The sequence below is a fragment of the Bombina bombina genome, chromosome 3, assembly GCF_027579735.1.
Source record: "Bombina bombina isolate aBomBom1 chromosome 3, aBomBom1.pri, whole genome shotgun sequence".
NCBI classification, from domain to species: domain Eukaryota; kingdom Metazoa; phylum Chordata; class Amphibia; order Anura; family Bombinatoridae; genus Bombina; species Bombina bombina.
In genome coordinates, this window is record NC_069501.1 from 85288430 (window position 1) to 85300555 (window position 12126).

Genomic DNA, 12126 nt, shown 5'->3' on the forward strand with positions numbered 1-12126 from the left:
GTCCCTTTAATAAGATTAGTTCATCTGCAGTTAGTAGAAGATTAAACAAATTATGGGCCACATTACAAGTGGAGCAGTATTTTAACGCTCAGCTCGAGCGCTAACTCAGTTAGAAGTAAGATTTTTGTGCGTAGTGCTCGGATTACAAGTTGCACTTGCTATCAGGAATGTGCTCGTATTACAAGTTGCACTTGCTATCAGGAATGTGCTCGTATTACAAGATGAAAGTAAACTGTTTTTGCTCGTGCACTAACCCGATGTGTGTAAAAAGCCAAACCGAACACCCAACTCACTCCCAATTACGATTCCATATTATCAACTGCGCTACACTGACATGAAAATATTAATATTTCACATTCCAATGTTCTTTACATAGAAGATAATATTCTATTTATTCACAGATACATATTGCTACATATATCTGATGGTATTTTGGTACTATATTATATATATGTGTGAAAAAAGAGAAAGAGAACTACACCCCTGAGATAGAACAAAAGCTAGAATAACTTCCATGCCTGTTCATTTAAATTGCAACTCAGGGTGCGCATTCTTTTAGCACACTATGGCCCTTCGCAGAGAAAAAATATCCTGTAGCATATCAGTCTGATCCTGCCCAATGACAGTCCAGCGCCGAAATACCAAGCAATTCTTCTCTGAACAAGGGAAGCAACAACCCCAGACGATCGTTTCGGCCTCCCTAAGAGTAATGGGTAATCCAGACGTGGACCCCGTGCACACATGCCCTTAGAGAGATGCGACTGCACCTCACTGACGAGGCCCAAAGGAGGCCAAAACGATCGTCTGGGGTTGTTGCTTCCCTTGTTCAGAGAAGAATTGCCTGGTATTTTGGTGCTGGACTGTCATTGGGCAGGATCAGACTGATATGCTACAGGATATTTTTTCTCTGTGAAGGGGCATAGTTTGCTAAAAGAACGCGCACCCTGAGCTGCAATATAAATGAACAGGCATGGAAGTTATTCTAGCTGTTGTTCTATCTCAGGAGTGTTGTTCTCTTTCTCTTTTTCACACACACACACACACACACACACACACACACACACACACACACACACACACACACACACACACACACACATATATATATATAATCTGAATCAAGTGCACTCACTTAAACAGCAAACAGCCACTGGGTGTGTAATAGAATACACAGTGCACGTAGTAGAGATAAACACAGCACTCACCGGATTTTAAATAGCTTAAAACATTGCAAGAAACATATATATTAGGGCTGCAGTGCACTACTACATATGTCTATATATGTGTACACATGTATTTATGTGTTTATATGTGTGTGTATATATATATATATATATATATATATATATGTCTATAAATAACATAATTTATGTAAGAACTTACCTAATAAATTAATTTCCATCTTAATGGGAGGAGAGTCCACTGCTTCATTCATTACTTGTTGGAATTTAGAACCTGGCCACCAGGAGGCGGCAAAGACACCCCAGCCAAAGGCTTAAATACCTCCCCCACTCCCCTTATCCCCCAGTCATTCTTTGCCTTTTGTCACAGGAGGTTGGCAGAGAAGTGTCGGAACATTCAGAGTAGTCTCTTATGGAGGGTAGTGCTCTTCGCAATGGGACTGGAGTTTTAAGTAATCCTGTCAGCCTCTCAGTGACAGCAAGGGTGAAAGTTAGAGTCCGGAGATGCAGGGAGAGCCTTTCTGCGAAACCATCCCGACTCCTATTAACAGCTCCACAAGCAATCAGTGTTGACGAGTTTCGCTGCCTGCTTTCTGCTCTCAAGTCCATGTCAAGAGTGATGCTACTAACCTTTCACACTTGAAAAGCCGTGTTTCTGTTCCACGGCGTAGATTCTGCTAAGAACGTTTCATTTTTTATACATGTATGATAACGCTAGAAGACAGGGTCACAGTGTGACTCCTTTTATCTGTATAGCTGTATAGAATCAAGGGTTAATATCTCCAGAGGAAGATGATTGAACAGTGGGAAATAATCTTATATATTTATTTGATTTATGCTGTTTTTATGTGTGAGATGTTATGGGCTCATAGGCTGTTAGGGAATATACAGGTTTCACTTTCACTTTGAGAGCCATGCAGCTTACAAGCTTGGCGCATTTTTTCTCATAGCAGGGACGGTCCTGCATTGTGCACCATGTGATTCTTTCCCTCTTTCCTGACCGGGTGTCTACCAGAGAGGAGTCCTAACTCTCTGTACTGTCTGGGTCATAGGAGGTGGTAAGTGCCCCAGCCATTGGGATATAAAGGTGCAGTTTATTTGAATAAAATAAGACATCTTATTTCTATAGTTCTCCGGTTATTGCACTAGTGATGGAGGATTTTGTTACTTAGAGGGCACTCCCTCTATTCCTAAAGAATAATTCCTCTTTATATTGTGAGGAGGCCTTAGTTCCGCCCCCTCAATTAGGTTTCATATGCCTTGATAATGTGATAATATTAAACATGTTTGATACCACTGAGCCGTCCACCTCTGGGGAGTTGTCGTCCCATGAGATGCGTACCCTGCATGCTTATCTCTCTACACATGCAGTTTCCCGTAGCATTGCTGATCCTCCATCTGGAGGGGGCCTTTTCTTTTACAAAGATATGACGAGTCCACGGATTTCATCCTTACTTGTGGGATATTAACTTCCTGCTAACAGGAAGTGGCAATGAGCACTACAACAGAGCTGTATATATAGCCCCTCCCTTCCCCTCTACCCTCAGTCATTCTCTTTGCCTGTGTTATACTAGGAAGACATGGTAAAGTGAGATGTTAGTTTTAGTTTCTTCAATCAAGACATTTTTTATTTTAAATGGTACAGGTGAGTACTATTTTCCTCAGGGGGATATGAAAGAAGATTTCTGCCCTGAGGTTGATGATCTTAGCAGTTGTAACTAAGATCCACGCTGGTTCCCACAAGACTTCTGAAGGTAACCATGAGACATCTTCAGTGTGGAGACCCGTTTCATGCTACAAGCAGCATTAAGGTTTGTGCAGACTTTTTATTCTGAGGAGACTTGGTGTATCAGAACTGGCTGGCAGTTATTTCCCTGTATGGGAATGGGGTAAGCAGTAATCCTAATTTACAAGAGGGGTATTACCGGAGTCCCTAGATTTTATTTATAATGTTTGACTTTATATGGGCATTATGTGACATGGCAAAGACAAAGAAAAAATGATATATAACGTTTTTATTTTTGGCATTTAACATCCATATGTTTGATGGTGTATTTGAGGGGTTATATTGTGTTGCATCACTCAGGTGTAAAACTGCTTTCCCATGCGGTTGTGTTTGGGCCTACTCCGGCATTGACCTTAAGGGGTGGGGCTTATTTTCGTGCGCTCAGATGCGCACTTCCTCCAGGCTAGACAGCAGCAAGCAATAACTCCGGTGACTCCTGGCTGTAGCAAGTTGTTCTGGAGTTTTGGAAAGTTGTTTCGAAGTACCCTGGGGGCAGGTAGGCGCCACAGAAGAGCTGTGGCGAGGTGCAGAAGGTATTTTGGACTGCAAATGACAAATTGTTGTTTTAAAATATTTTAAGAGCCTTATTTCTGCCCTTACTTCTGGGTGCAGTAATTTTTGGATGAACCAACGATTTTAATGTTAAATTTAGATTTATTTAACGTTACTTTTAAGCATTTTGGGAAAATTGTTCACTTTTTCTTTTCTTAAAGGCGCAATACACGTTTTTTCAAAAGTTTATTTTAAGCAATAAATAAGTGTTTAAACGACTTTTGTGGTTATTATTAGTCTGTTCAACATGTCTGACATTGAGGAATCTGAATCTCATTGTTCTATGTGTTTAGAAGCTATTGTGCAACCCCCTCTAACATTGTGTAACTCTTGTACTAAAAGAGCCTTACATTGTAAAAACCATATATTAGGTCAAGAAAGTGTGCCTAAAGATGATTCTCAGTCTGAAGAGAATCAGGATATGCCATCAAATTCTCCCCAAGTGTTACAACCTTTTACGCCCCCACAAGCGATGCCAAGTACTTCTAGTGCATCTAATTCTTTTACTCTGCAGGAGATGGCTGCAGTTATGTCAACTACCCTTACAGAGGTATTGTCTAAATTACCAGTGTTGCAGGGTAAACGCAGTAGGTCAAGTATTAATGTAAATACTGAATCCTCTGATGCTTTATTAGCTATTTCCGATGTTCCCTCACAGTGCTCTGAGTTGGGGGTCAGGCAATTACTGTCTGAGGATGAAATTTCAGATTCAGGGAATGTTTTACCTCAAACAGATTCGGATGCTATGTCATTTAAATTTAAGCTTGAACACCTCAGCCTGTTGCTTAGGGAGGTTTTAGCGACTCTGGATGATTGTGACCCTATTGTGATTCCTCCAGAGAAATTGTGTAAAATGGATAAATATCTGTAAGTACCTACTTACACTGATGTTTTTCTGGTTCCTAAGAGAATTTCAGAAATTATAAGAAAGGAATGGGATAGACCAGGTATACCGTTTTCTCCCCCTCCTAATTTTAAGAAAATGTTTCCCATATCAGATACCATTCGGGACTCATGGCAAACGGTTCCTAAGGTAGAGGGAGCTATATCTACCCTAGCTAAGCGTACTACTATACCCATTGAGGATAGTTGTGCTTTCAAAGACCCTATTGATAAGAAATTAGAGGGTCTACTAAGAAATTATTTGTTAATCAGGGGTTTCTTTTACAACCTACGGCTTGCTTTGTTCCAGTAACTACTGCAGCAGCTTTTTGGTTTGAGGCTCTAGAAGAGTCTCTTAAGGTTGAGACTCCATTAGATGAAATCTTAGATAGAATTAAGGCTCTCAAGCTAGCTAATTCTTTTATTACTGATGCCGCTTTTCAAATTGCTTTATTAGTGGCAAAGAATGCAGGATTTGCTATTTTAGCACGTAGAGCATTGTGGCTCAAATCTTGGTCTGCTGATGTGTCATCAAAACATAAGCTTTTAGCTATTCCCTTTTAAAGGTTAGACCCTTTTCGGGCCAGAATTGAAGGAAATCATTTCTGACATTACAGGAGGTAAAGGCCATGCCTTATCTCAGGATAAGTTTGTTAAAATGAGGGGTAAACAGAATAATTTTCGTTGCTTTCGGAACTTTAAAGGTGGACCCCCCCCCCGCTTCTTCTTCCACAAAGCAGGAAGGGAATTTTACCCATTCTAAGTCAGTCTGGAGACCCAATCAGAACTGGAATAAGGGTAAACAATCCAGAAAGCCCGCTGCTGCTCCTAAGACAGCATGAAGGGGCGGCCCCCGATCCGGGATCGGATCTAGTAGGGGGCAGACTCTTTCTTTGCCCAGGCTTGGGCAAGAGATGTTCAGGACCCCTTGGCACTAGAAATAGTGACCCACGGTTATCAATTGGAATTCAAGGACTTTCTCCCAAGAGGGAGATTTCGTCTTTCAATGTTATCTGCAAACCAGATAAAGAGAGTCGTTCTTACGCTGTGTAAAATACCTTTTTACTATGGGAGTAATTTGTCCAGTTCCAAAATTGGAACAGGGACAGGGGTTTTACTCAAACCTATTTGTGGTTCCCAAAAAAGAGGGAACGTTCAGACCCATCTTAGACTTCAAGTGTCTAAACAAATTTCTAAGAGTTCCATCATTCAAGATGGAGACAATACAAACAATTTTACCAATGATCCAGGAGGGTCAATATATGACTACCGTGGACTTGAAGTATGCTTACCTTCATATTCCTATCCACAAGGATCATCATCAGTTTCTAAGGTTTGCCTTCTTGGACAAACATTATCAGTTTGTGGCTCTTCCCTTCGGGTTGGCCACAGCACCCAGAATCTTCACAAAGGTTCTAGGGTCTCTTTTGGCGGTTCTCAGACCGCGAGGCATAGCGGTGGCTCCTTATCTGGACGATATTCTGATTCAGGCGTCAACATATCATCTGACAAAATCTCACACGGACACAGTGTTGTCTTTTCTGAGAACTCACGGCTGGAAGGTGAACATAGAGAAGAGTTCACCTGTCCCACAGACAAGGGTTCCTTGCTTGGGAACTCTGATAGACTCGATAGCCATGAAAATATTTTTGACGGAGGTCAAAAAATCAAAGATTCTAAATACTTGCCGAGCACTTCAGTCCATTCCTCGGCCATCAGTGGCTCAGTGTATGGAGGTAATTGGATTAATGGTAGCGTCAATGGACATCGTTCCGTTTGCTCGCTTTCATCTCAGACCACTGCAACTGTGCGTGCTTGGACAGTGGAATGGGGATTATGCGGATTTATCTCCTCAGATAAATCTGGATCAAGAGACCAGAAACTCTCTTCTTTGGCGGTTGTCGCCGGATCATCTGTCCCAAGGGACTTGTTTCCGCAGACCCTCGTGGCTAATAGTGACAACGGATGCCAGCCTTCTGGGCTGGGGTGCAGTTTGGAACTCCCTGAAGGCTCAGGGTGTTTGGACTAAAGTGGAGTCTCTACTTCCAATCAATATTCTGGAACTAAGAGCAATATTCAATGCGCTTCAGGCATGGCCTCAGTTGGCTTCGGCCGAATTCATCAGATTCCAGTCGGACAACATCACGACTGTGGCATATATCAATCATCAGGGGGGAACAAGGAGTTCCTTAGCAATGATAGAAGTATCCAAGATAATCCGTTGGGCGGAGGCCCACTCTTGTCATCTGTCAGCGATCTACATCCCAGGAGTAGAGAACTGGGAAGCGGATTTTCTAAGTCGACAGACTTTTCATCTGGGGGAGTGGGAACTTCACCCGGAGGTATTTGCCTCATTGATTCTCAGATGGGGCAGACCGGAATTGAATTTGATGGCATCTCGACAGAATGCCAAGCTTCCAAGATATGGATCCCGGTCAAGGGATCCCCAGGCCAAACTGATAGATGCCTTGGTAGTGCCTTGGTTGTTCAGCCTAGCTTATGTGTTTCCACCGTTTCCTCTACTCCCATGCGTGATTGCTCGAATCAAACAGGAGAGAACTTCAGTGATCCTGATAGCGCCTGCGTGGCCATGCAGGACTTGGTATGCAGATCTAGTGGACATGTCCTCTCTGCCATCGTGGAAACTTCCATTAAGACAGGACCTTCTTATTCAATGTCCTTTCCAACATCCAAATCTAATTTCTCTGCAGCTGACTGCGTGGAGATTGAACGCTTGGTTTTATCGAAGCGAGCATTCTCTGATTCGGTCATCAATACTTTGATACAGGCTAGAAAGCCTGTCACTAGAAAAATCTATCATAAGATATGGCGCAAATATCTTTATTGGTGTGAATCCAAGGGTTACTCATGGAGTAAAGTTAGGATTCCTAGGATTCTGTCTTTTCTCCAAGAAGGATTGGAGAAAGGGTTATCAGCGAGTTCCTTAAAGGGACAAATTTCAGCTTTGTCAATTCTGTTTCACAAACGTTTGGCAAATGTGCCAGATGTTCAGTCTTTTTGTCAGGCTCTATCTAGAATTAAGCCGGTATTTAGACCAATTACTCCTCCCTGGAGTTTGAATTTAGTTATTCGAGTTCTTCAAGGGGTTCCGTTTGAACCCATGCATTCCATGGATATCAAATTGTTATCTTGGAAAGTTATGTTTTTAGTTGCTATTTCTTCTGCTCGAAGAGTTTATGAGCTTTCAGCACTACAATGTGATTCCCCTTATCTAATTTTTTTCATTCTGATAAGGTTGTGTTACGTACCAAACCTGGATTCCTTCCTAAGGTTGTTTCAAATAAGAGTATTAATCAGGAAATTGTTGTTCCTTCCTTGTGTCCTAACCCTTCTTCTAAGAAGGAGCGTATGTTGCATAATTTGGATGTGGTCCATGCCTTAAAGTTTTACTTACAGGCAACTAAGGATTTCTGTCAATCATCTTCATTATTCATTGTTTATTCTGGAAAGCGTAGGGGTCAGAAAGCTACGGCTACCTCTCTTTCTTTTTGGCTGAGAAGTATCATCCGCCTGGCATATGAGACTGCTGGACAGCAGCCTCCTGAAAGAATTACGGCTCATTCTACTAGGGCTGTGGCTTCCACATGAGCTTTTAAAAACGATGCATCTGTTAAACAGATTTGTAAGGTTGCGACTTGGTCGTCCCTTCACACTTTTTCCAAATTTTACAAATTTGATACTTTTGCTTCTTCTGGGGTTATTTTTGGGAGAAAGGTTCTTCAAGCAGTGGTGCCTTCCGTTTAGGTTCCTGTCTTGTCCCTCCCTTTCATCCGAGTCCTATTGCTTTGGTATTGGTTTCCAACAAGTAAGGATGAAATCCGTGGACCCGTCATATCTTTGTAAAAGAAAAGTAAATTTATGCTTACCTGATAAATTAATTTCTTTTACGATATGACGAGTCCACGGCCCACCCTGTTCTTTTAAGACAGTTTTTCTTTATATTTTTTGTAAACTTCAGTTACCACTTCATTTTAAAGATCAACGAGTGCTGTCTTCCCTTCACTTGTGATTTCCATTGGCTGACTCGGCTTCCCTGTTGACCTGCACCACGTTGGGTTGTGACAGTGCACGTTTGCGCCACGTTGCCTCTGGTGAACGACGCTGTGTTTCAGTGATCTCCCGGCTCCATCGCATTCCTCCGGGATGTGATCTGCGTCTCCCCTTTTGTCTAGCTTCAACAGGTCTTGCCCTCCAGACCTCCTTAAGGCCAGCTGTGGCTCGGTGTATGGAGGTGATTGGTCTCATGGTGTCAAGCATGGACATAATTTCCTTTGCCTGGTTTCACATCAGACTGTTGCAACTGCGCATGCTGAAGCAGTGGAATGGTGATCATTTGGATCCGTCTCAACAGATTTCTCTGGACAACCGATCAAGAGAATTGCTCTTATGGTTTTTTTGTTTGGATCACTTGTCCCAAGGGATGTCCGTCTCAAGACCATCCTGGGTGATTGTGACTACGATTGCGAGTCTGTCAGGATGGGGAGCTGTTTGGGGTGCCAGGAAGGCACAGGTCCTATGGACTCAGGAGGAAATACTCCTTCCCGTTCGCATTTGGGATCTTCGGGTAATATACAATGCTCTGAAGGCTTGCCTCTGCTGTGTTCGTCCCAGTTTATCTGATTCCAATCAGACAATATATCCTGGGTGGCTTACATTAACCATCAGGGGGGAACGAGAAGCTCCCTAGCTATGAGGGAAGTATCTCGGATTCTGGAGTGGGCGGAGACCCACATTTGTTCGCTGTCAGCGATCCACATTCTGGTTGTGTACAACTGGGATTTCCTCAGCAGACAATCCTTTCATCCAGGGGAATGGTCTGTCCATCCCAAGTGTTTGCAGAGATTTGCCAGAGGAAGATCTTATGACGTCTCAATACCAAGCTACCCAGATATGCGTCGAGGTACAGGGATCCTCAGGCAGAGCTAACAGATGCATTAGCTGTGCCTTGAAGGTTCAATCTAATTTATCTTTACCAGCCGTTACCACTATTTCCTAGTGTAGCGACTTGAATCAAGCAGGCGTCAGTGATACTGATTGCTCCGTCTTGGCCGCGAAGGATATGGTTCACGGACTAGTGGGGATGATGTTATCTCCTCCGTGGAAGTTACCTTGTCGCAGGGATCTGCTGACCAAGGTCTCTTTGTTCGTCTATGTCTAGATATCTGAGGCTGACTGCATGGAGATTAAACGCTTAGTCCTAGCCAAGAGAGTGTTTTCCGAGAGTGTTATTTTTACTCTCATTCAAGCTCGTAGGTAGTTGTCACATCTATCATAAGGTGTGGAGGACCTACTTATTCTGTTCTCCAGGATGAACTGGAGAAGGGCTTTTCTACTAGTCCCCTGAGGGGACAGATTTCGGCCCTGTCTGTGTTACTACACAAGAGGTTCGCTGATCTTCCTGACGTGCAGTCACTTATTAAGGCTCTGCTAGGATCAGACCTGTGTTTCGATCTATTGCTCCTCCTTGGAGTTTAAATCTTGTTCTTTAGGTTTTGCACAGGCTCCGTTGGAGCCTATGCTTGAAGTAGACATTAAATTATTGTCTTTGAAGGTTTCTTTTCTATGGACTATTGCTTCTGTGCGCAGAATATCTGTGATTACTGCCTTGCAATGCCTCCCTCCTCATCTGGCTTTCCATGCTGATAAAGCTGTTCTACGAACCAAGTTAGGTTTTCTTCCTAAGGTAGTTTCAATTCGCAAAAATCAATCAAGAGATTGTGGTTCCTTTCCTGTGTCCTACTTCTTCGTCAAAGGAACATTTTCAACGTAATTCTGCATGTGGTTTGTGAAAAAATAACAAATAGACTAGAAGTCGTTCTGAAATATTTAGTAGCATCAACATAATATTTCATTGCACTTACCACATCCAAAGAATGCAAAGATTATTGATTATTATTATTATTATAAGATTATTTTTAGGATTAGGACACAAGGAAGGAACAATAATGTCCCTATTAATGTTGTTAGAATTCACATCTTTAGGCAAACATTTAAACAAAGTCTCTGCAAAATAGCTTTAGCTTGATGGAAATTCAGATAAGGAGACTCACAAGAGAGAGCAGACAACTCAGAAAAGAACCATGGCCCACACCTGGATTCAAATTCTCAACTGTCAGCTTGCAACGTAAGCAAGTTAGCCACCTAGTTACATCAGCACAGCAAATTCCCCAATAAACACAATTTCCATTCTGATGCTATATAAACTGCCGAAAGGAAAAAACAGACCTGTCTCATGGCTAATATATACAAAATATATTAAAAACTTTACTAAATTAAGTGCTTTCTATAGTTGAGTGTCTTAAAAAAAGATATATACTTACCATAAGACACCCATCCACATATAGCAGACAGCCAAACCAGTGCTGAAACATATCAGCAGAAGTAATGGTAGAGGAGTATAATGTCAATCTGTAAAGGGAGGCAGCAGATGAATCCCTGCGGCCGATTTACAGAGAGCCTTAGTATAGATTTCCCATAGGTGAAAACATGGTGTCATCAGGCAATACTCCCTTCACATCCCTCAGACAAACACTGCACTTAGAGAGAAACTCGGCTCCAATATACTTAAAAGTGCCTTTGACTGAAGAATCAAGCACATCATTCTTCACCACCTCCTAAGGAGGCAACGTTTTTAAAACTGAGGTATGAGTGAGGTGGGAGGTGTATTTATAGGCATTTAAGGTTTGGGAAACTTGTAGGAATGTTTATCCCATCAGTAACTAGCTTGTGGACTCTCACCACTTATATGAAAGAAACCTATATACACATATAAATGCATATGTACACACACACACACACACACACACACATATATATATATATATATACACATGCATGTATAAACACACGTGCATGCATACACACACACACACGCATACATCTATACGATAATCACGTCTGTAACGCATCCGTCGTCAGTTGCGCACGCATCCTCAAAGGAATGTTGGCTGCGTGCGCAGCCAAAATAATCCACCTGGCTGCAGCTTAGGCAAACCCAAAGCCTTAAAAAAAAAAAAACACGCAACTGTCCACACGAAATAACGAAAAAACGCGTAACCATCCGCAAGAAATAAATAAAAAAAACTAACCGCCCACACGAAGTATAACAAAAAAAAAACTAAGCTCTTGCACAAAGTATTAACAAACACCTAATCCGTAAACCCCCACATTGAAAAATAATAAAGTAATTAACCCCTAATCCGCAAATAACATAATTGAAAAAAAGCCTAAATCGCCAACCACCCACATTGCAATAACCGAATTAACTTATTAATCCCTGAACCGCCAAACCCCCACATCGCAATAAACCTAATTAACCTATTAACCCCTGAACCGCCAAACCCCCACATTGCAATAAACCTAATTAACTCCTAAACCGCCAACCCCCCACATCGTAATAAACCTAATGAACCTATTAACCCCTAAACAGCCAAACCCCCCACAACGCAAAAAAGTAATTTAATTACTAAGCCCCCTAACCTAACACCCTTTAAATTAACCCCAATACTAAGTTACAATTAAAATAATAAAACCTAACATTAAATTACAAAAAAATTATCAAAAATAAACCTAATCCCTATGAAAGTAACCCCCCCAAAATAAAAACACCCCCTATACTAAACTACCAATAGCCCCTAAAAGGGCCTTTAGTAGAGCATTGACCTAAGTTAAACAGCTCTTTTACATTTAAAAAATACTAAGTCC

General features: G+C 41.9%; 1 protein-coding gene across 1 annotated transcript in view; it reads left to right on the forward strand.

Moving 5' to 3' along the window:
* The window catches only part of PRDM15 (PR/SET domain 15), a 236901-nt gene that overhangs the window by 103739 nt on the left and 121036 nt on the right, over positions 1–12126 (forward strand). The gene's annotated exons all lie outside the window — the stretch shown is intronic.